Below are 8,088 nucleotides of genomic sequence, written 5' to 3'. Positions count from 1 at the left end.
AGGACCAATCGATAGCACTCAAGTGCTAACCAACAAAATTGGCATTGCGGAAACATTTTACACGTAAGGCCGCCTTAGTCTGAATTTCTGCAACGATCTCAACAATCAACAACAGGGTTGGATGATAGGGGTCTTCAGGCAAAGAAAAGGGAGGGCTTCTGAGGACATTTGCGAGAGTGTCGTTATTAACAAATATTAAGTCAAGAAGTCTATCCATATGGTTCTTAACAAAGTTTATCTGATCCAGAGACAAGTCCGTCAGGCCATCGATAAAGTCGTGCTGGCTTTCGGCAAAAAGGAGTTTGGAGTCCAATGAAGAGATCAAAGACACGTTAGATATGCTAAAATCTCCCATTATAATTAGGGGGTCCTTATCGGCAATGGAAGAGGATACAAATTGAATGGCATAAAATAGAGAGAAGTATCAGATATTATTGTTATTGATATTAATTTTAATTGCAACGAATTCAATGGAAGGTGGGTTTTCAAAAGGAAAAATATCCGATGAAAGTGAGTTGTGAACTGCAATTAATACGCCACCGCCCAGGGATATGCGGTCAGTTTAGCCATGTTTCAGTTAAAGCAATGACGTCGGCATCGGTGGAAAGACTATTAAAATACACCTTACTCAGTTTACCCAGTAGGTTTCGCACATTTTGGTATAAAATTGACAGATTTGTTTTTCTTAGTTTTTTGAAACAGCTGAATTTGAGCCACGAGGCTGGTTTTTCTAAAGATACTCAGGTAATAAAGTATAAACTGGCCAAAGTGTAGAATCAAGTGCCTTAGAGAAATAGGAATCAGTGATACGAATTATTAAAGAAGAGATATTGCGCTTCTGCAGTTTCTCACAGAGGAAGATAATAACATCCTCGTCAGTGGCTTCGGGATAAAGTCTCGTCACGAATATTGATTTTTGAATAACCCCTCTCAGAGGAATCCCAGAGACATCAGAAGTCGTCTCGCTATTCCTAGGACGGTTACTTCTCGGAACACCACTTAAAGGGACAGGTTTAAATCCCCAACCCGGCCGTGAAGCCAGCTCCAGCACACTTAACATGCGAACAGTTATCACATAACCAGCAGATGAGGTAGGTATCGCCACTAATAATACATACATACACATTATACTCGCATTGGTTAATTATCAGGTCACTGTGCACAGAAAAAGAGAGGAGCGCGGGTGTAGTATGTGCGCATCCGTATCTGCCTCGACCGTAAGCGAGAAATGTTGGGCAACAGCTGCAAGCGCTTAACAGCAGCGGAGCAGATAACACCGTATAAACGTTAAAGCCGCAGCGGGGTGAAGAGCGGTCAGATGTAAGCGTAGAACATCAGAGAAGCAGCAGAGCAGAGAGCGTGTAAGCGTTGAAGAGCAGCAGCGGTACAGAGAGTGGTCGGATGTAAGCATTGAGCAACCGATCGAAACAAGATATAGTTTTTTTTTAATTTCATTTTTACAAGATTACTATAGAACTTAAAACGTTTGTAGGTAGCGGCACATAATTCAGAGCGGCTTATATTCCGATTATGGTGTTGTTACACCTTGACGGAATCTGCCGGGAATCATTTGGAGCAGTTTAAAAGCGGTTCCGGGTCAGAGTGCTGTTCTTAACCGCTCAGCACAGCAATTGTCGCCGGGTTGTGGATCCGCTACTCTAAATGTATTGGGCACGTTTCTTCCTCTAGACGGGGTAAATTTAAATAGCAGCTATCCGACTGCAAGTGCGCAAAACTGAATTTCGTTCAAGAATGTCTGAACACGCCAAAAGGCCGACGAAGTGGTACTTCCAGCTGCAAGAAATGCAGTGTCATCTGCATAGTTGGCCAGGAGTGTACCGCGAGCAACTGGGTTTGGAAGATCCGACGTATAAACTTTGTAGAGGACCGGTCCAAGGAAGCTTTCTTGCCGGACCCCACCGCGAATAGGGCATAGTTCAGATCGAAGTCCGTGGATTTCTAAAGCAAACTCTTTTTTTATCCAAAAATGACACAATTAGCTTCCAAAATCCCTCGGGCAAAAGTGGCAATAGTTTGTAGAAATGACCCTGTCAAAGGCCAGTAGAACATCAAGATAAACGGCTGAGCAGTATTTGTGATTTTCTAGAGCAACCAGACCATGATTAACAACTCTTTTCACTTGCTCAACACAACAATAACGACAACAAAAGCCGAACTGGATGTCTGGAAGTGCTTTGTCAAACGCAGTTCTTCGAGATATAGTAATGGATAAATATTTCAGAATTACGGTTTAAATTTCATCAAAATCGGACGACTATAGCATATAGCTCCCATAGGAACAATCATAAAAATAAATGAAAAAAAATTATAGCTTTTCTGTTTTTTAATTTTTTTTTTAGTTCTTCGAGATATAGTAATGGATAAATATTTCAGAATTACGGTTTAAATTTCATCAAAATCGGACGACTATAGCATATAGCTCCCATAGGAACAATCATAAAAGTAAATAAAAAAAAATTATAACTTTGGTGTTTTTAAATTTTTCTATAAGTTCTTCGACATATAGTAATGGATAAATATTTCAGAATTACGGTTAAAATTTCATCAAAATAGGACGACTACATCATATAGCTCCAATAGAAATAATAAAATTATATAAAATAACTACCTAATAATGAGCTGCAAATCATCATTGCTTCAATGTTTTCAGACATATACGCAGGTAAATCATAATTTTAATGTTTTCAAAAATATTTAATTCTTGCAATAGCTGCAAGGGTATATAAACTTCGGCTTGCCGAAGTTTGCTTCCTTTCTTGTTTTATTATTTCAATGGGAGCTATATGATAAAGTCGTCCAATTTTGATAAAATTAAAACTGTATTTCTAAAATATTTAACCATTACTATATGTCGAAGAACTTAAAAAAAAATTAAAAAGCAGCAAAGTTATAACTTTTTTAAATTTATTTTTTCGATTGTTCCTATGGGAGCTATGTGCTATAGTCGTCCGATCCGGCTCGTTCTGACTTATATACTACCTGCAATAGAAAGACAACTTTTGGGAACTTGTCATGCAGATAGCCTTAAAACTGAGAGACTAGTTTGCGTAGAAACGGACGGACAGATGGACAGACTGACAGTCGGACAGACGGACGGACAGACGGACATGGCTAGATCGACTGGTCTAGTGCTGCAGATCAAGAACATATACATTTTATAGGGTCGGAAATATCTCCTTCATTGCGTTGCAAACTTCTGACTGAAATTATAATACCCTCTGCAAGGGTATAAAAATAATGAAAAGTGGCCCCAGATGACTTCCTTGGGGTACACCAGAAAAAACATTTACGACGGTGAAAGTTGTTTATTGAAGAGAACGCGTTTGAAAGATAGGCCGAAATCCTGTTAAGTAAATTAGGTGGAAAACCAAGAAGAGATAGTTTATGAAGGAGAGGGCTATGGCTTACTGAATCTTATGCCTTGCTGAAGTCATTAAAAATAACGTCAGTTTGGCATTTATTTAGGAAACTACGGTGGATGAGTGAAGAAAATTCAAGAAGATTAGTAGTAGTCGACCACGATAATTTTCGACATCGGACCTTGAGCCTTTTTTATGAATTGGAATTATTAAAGATTCATTCCAGATTCTCAAGAACTCTGAAGATAATAAAGATAAGTTAAATAGAAAAAAGATTAGCCAAGACAGAGCTTCGGCACAATTTTTAAGTACACAGCTAGGAATGTTATCAGGGCCCGCATAATAGGACGTTTCCAGCGACAGAAGGGCTTTAAGAACATCGCTAACTTCAAATTGAGGAACAAAAATATCGTTGATGCAGGGCAGATCATATGGGAGTAGGTTGACTGAAAAAAGTTTGCAAAAAGATTAGAAATGTCTAAAGATGATGATTCAGTTCAGTTGTGTAAATACAAAGATGAGGGATACGCATTTGATTTTCTTTTGGAGTTTACAAATAAGTAAAAACTTTTCGGAGCATTACGAATGTTTTCTCTTCATTGAGCGATGTAGCATTCATAACAAAGTTTAGGAACAGCATACGGGGCGTGACATAATTGGAAAAATCCAGCGCAGAATTGGATTTTAAGTATTTTTTATACCACCTCGATTTTTTATTTTTGAGGTAAGACAAGTGCCTATTGAACCATGGGGGGTTCGAAGCGTCACTTACCGATACCTCAGCAACGAAAAGATTGATCGACGACTGCAATGTCAAATTAAAGGATGACACTGCAGCTACTAGATCATTACATGATTTTAAAAAGGACCAATCGATAGCACTCAAGTGCTAACCAACAAAATTGGCATTGCGGAAACATTTTACACGTAAGGCCGCCTTAGTCTGAATTTCTGCAACGATCTCAACAATCAACAACAGGGTTGGATGATAGGGGTCTTCAGGCAAAGAAAAGGGAGGGCTTCTGAGGACATTTGCGAGAGTGTCGTTATTAACAAATATTAAGTCAAGAAGTCTATCCATATGGTTCTTAACAAAGTTTATCTGATCCAGAGACAAGGAGTTTGGAGTCCAATGAAGAGATCAAAGACACGTTAGATATGCTAAAATCTCCCATTATAATTAGGGGGTCCTTATCGGCAATGGAAGAGGATACTAATTGAATGGCATAAAATAGAGAGAAGTATCAGATATAATTGTTATTGATATTAATTTTAATTGCAACGAATTCAATGGAAGGTGGGTTTTCAAAAGGAAAAATATCCGATGAAAGTGAGTTGTGAACTGCAATTAATACGCCACCGCCCAGGGATATGCGGTCAGTTTAGCCATGTTTCAGTTAAAGCAATGACGTCGGCATCGGTGGAAAGACTATTAAAATACACCTTACTCAGTTTACCCAGTAGGTTTCGCACATTTTGGTATAAAATTGACAGATTTGTTTTTCTTAGTTTTTTGAAACAGCTGAATTTGAGCCACGAGGCTGGTTTTTCTAAAGATACTCAGGTAATAAAGTATAAACTGGCCAAAGTGTAGAATCAAGTGCCTTAGAGAAATAGGAATCAGTGATACGAATTATTAAAGAAGAGATATTGCGCTTCTGCAGTTTCTCACAGAGGAAGATAATAACATCCTCGTCAGTGGCTTCGGGATAAAGTCTCGTCACGAATATTGATTTTTGAATAACCCCTCTCAGAGGAATCCCAGAGACATCAGAAGTCGTCTCGCTATTCCTAGGACGGTTACTTCTCGGAACACCACTTAAAGGGACAGGTTTAAATCCCCAACCCGGCCGTGAAGCCAGCTCCAGCACACTTAACATGCGAACAGTTATCACATAACCAGCAGATGAGGTAGGTATCGCCACTAATAATACATACATACACATTATACTCGCATTGGTTAATTATCAGGTCACTGTGCACAGAAAAAGAGAGGAGCGCGGGTGTAGTATGTGCGCATCCGTATCTGCCTCGACCGTAAGCGAGAAATGTTGGGCAACAGCTGCAAGCGCTTAACAGCAGCGGAGCAGATAACACCGTATAAACGTTAAAGCCGCAGCGGGGTGAAGAGCGGTCAGATGTAAGCGTAGAACATCAGAGAAGCAGCAGAGCAGAGAGCGTGTAAGCGTTGAAGAGCAGCAGCGGTACAGAGAGTGGTCGGATGTAAGCATTGAGCAACCGATCGAAACAAGATATAGTTTTTTTTAATTTCATTTTTACAAGATTACTATAGAACTTAAAACGTTTGTAGGTAGCGGCACATAATTCAGAGCGGCTTATATTCCGATTATGGTGTTGTTACACCTTGACGGGATCTGCCGGGAATCATTTGGAGCAGTTTAAAAGCGGTTCCGGGTTAGAGTGCTGTTCTTAACCGCTCAGCACAGCAATTGTCGCCGGGTTGTGGATCCGCTACTCTAAATGTATTGGGCACGTTTCTTCCTCTAGACGGGGTAAATTTAAATAGCAGCTATCCGACTGCAAGTGCGCAAAACTGAATTTCGTTCAAGAATGTCTGAACACGCCAAAAGGCCGACGAAGGGGTACTTCCAGCTGCAAGAAATGCAGTGTCATCTGCATAGTTGGCCAGGAGTGTACCGCGAGCAACTGGGTTTGGAAGATCCGACGTATAAACTTTGTAGAGGACCGGTCCAAGGAAGCTTTCTTGCCGGACCCCACCGCGAATAGGGCATAGTTCAGATCGAAGTCCGTGGATTTCTAAAGCAAACTCTTTTTTTATCCAAAAATGACACAATTAGCTTCCAAAATCCCTCGGGCAAAAGTGGCAATAGTTTGTAGAAATGACCCTGTCAAAGGCCAGTAGAACATCAAGATAAACGGCTGAGCAGTATTTGTGATTTTCTAGAGCAACCAGACCATGATTAACAACTCTTTTCACTTGCTCAACACAACAATCACGACAACAAAAGCCGAACTGGATGTCTGGAAGTGCTTCGTCAAACGCGTTTATAGCTAATAGCCTGAAAGCCTTGGAAAAAATGGATAGGAGACTAATCGGCCTATAGGATTCCGGGAAGCACAGTTCTTTTCCTTTTTTTATACCATTGTGACTAGAGCACTTTTCCAAGGGACTGAAATATGACCAAGGTCTATGGAGGCATTAAAGAGTGGACAGAGCTGTGGAATGACTTAGCTGGGGTGGGCTTTTATATTATATTGTTGAACTTTGATGCACTATGAACAGTGCAAACAAGAGGGGCCCTGTTAGCATAGTGGGCAGTTATCGTGTTCGCGAGGAAAACACAAATAACATAATGAAGAGACATTTTTAAAAAAATCTGAAACTAAGTACCGTTCAAATATGTTAAAACTATAGTTTTTTTGTTCATATAGTCAAGTATCCAAATTATGTTCGGTACTGCATGTTTAGGAGCAGGGACCGAACATAATCATTGTACATTTTTTTAATAAAAAAAAGCTTACAAAAAATACTTAGAAAAAGTCGAAATATACTAATATAATATTTATGTGTCAAAGGTTCATAATCAGGTTTGGTTTTTATTTGTTCAACTTTTATTTAAAGCTTTATGCTCCTAAAAAAAGATATTTCTTTGTGTGTTTTTTCAGCCTCGCGATCCAGTGTAATTGCAACTTCCGATGCTCAACCCAAGGCTGATGAGTGTTCAAAAAAAGATTGCCTTACAAAGCAGATAGCTTTAAGCTTAAGAGACTAGATTGCATAGAGACAATCAGACGGACGGACAGACAGCGAACAAAGGGACGGACAGAAGGACGGACATGGCTAGCTACTGGTGATGCTGATCAAGAATATGAACACATTAAAAGGGTCTGTTGTGACAGCTGTCAAAAATGAAATGTATCAAATATGAGCAAAGGTCTGCCCTGGGGACTATCAAACCAAGTGAGTTACCGCTCGACTTGGAACAGTAGCTGCAACGAAATAGGTGTGGTGTAGGTGCTAGCGATTTCATGGAAATTCTGCGTCGTCGGTTTCGGTGCTCTTTGTCATAGGCAGGCAACAAATTTTTGTATATACCGGATGCCGTTATTAAAGAGAATACACGAACTAAGTTGTCGTTTCCAGGATGTAACTTGATTACGCGTACGACGTTTGTAGCATATAACATGGTTGCTGGTTCTTGCAACACGAGCTAATGTGCTATGTATTCAAGGATAGTCACACTTGCTGGTTCCAGCTGTTTGATTGGTAGAAGGTGGGGATGCGCCAAAACATTTGGACACGTTTCTTCCTATGGACGGGTTTAACTTAAATAGCAGCTATCCGGCTGCAAATGCGCAACCATGATAAGGCAATATATCGCTTAGATTTAAGGGTATAACTGGGTGCCTTGAAATGGCACCCAAAATCCTGAAAATATCTTTTTAAATTATACTGTAAAAAAATATAATATATAATATTTCCCAACGATCACTAAGTTTATTTAATTGAAAACTGCACTTGCTGGCAGTGAAAATTTAAATAAAAATTTTACTTTGCACTATAGGTCTTTCTAACAGAAGGCGGTCAGCAACGTAAAACGAAAAGTTTTAAAAGGTCGTATGCTTGGGAGTTTGAAAGAACTATTGGAAGTGTGGGATTAATCAAAAAGTGATAATCTGGGCTTACTTTATTTAAATACTAACGAAAAGCTTATCCTTAAGCACC

General features: G+C 39.5%; 1 long non-coding RNA gene across 5 annotated transcripts; it reads left to right on the top strand.

Moving 5' to 3' along the window:
• The first annotated feature begins 456 nt into the window (after positions 1-456).
• On the top strand, positions 457-7,799 carry LOC128263864 (uncharacterized). 5 transcript variants are annotated; one of them, XR_008268548.1, is made up of 5 exons: positions 457-1,091; positions 1,152-1,403; positions 5,135-5,291; positions 5,352-5,603; positions 7,029-7,799. It is a non-coding gene; the product is annotated as an uncharacterized LOC128263864 (long non-coding RNA). The 5 variants fall into 5 exon arrangements; XR_008268551.1 differs by lacking the exon at positions 7,029-7,799 and having other exon boundaries at positions 457-744; positions 935-1,091; positions 5,352-6,977; XR_008268550.1 differs by lacking the exon at positions 7,029-7,799 and having other exon boundaries at positions 457-744; positions 845-1,091; positions 5,352-6,977.
• Positions 7,800-8,088: the final 289 nt, after the last annotated feature.

Source organism: Drosophila gunungcola, unplaced genomic scaffold (genome assembly GCF_025200985.1).
Source record: "Drosophila gunungcola strain Sukarami unplaced genomic scaffold, Dgunungcola_SK_2 000024F, whole genome shotgun sequence".
In the NCBI taxonomy this organism is placed as follows: Eukaryota; Metazoa; Arthropoda; class Insecta; order Diptera; family Drosophilidae; genus Drosophila; species Drosophila gunungcola.
Note: the sequence above shows the minus strand (reverse complement) of the source record. Positions and strands in the feature narration are given on the sequence as shown.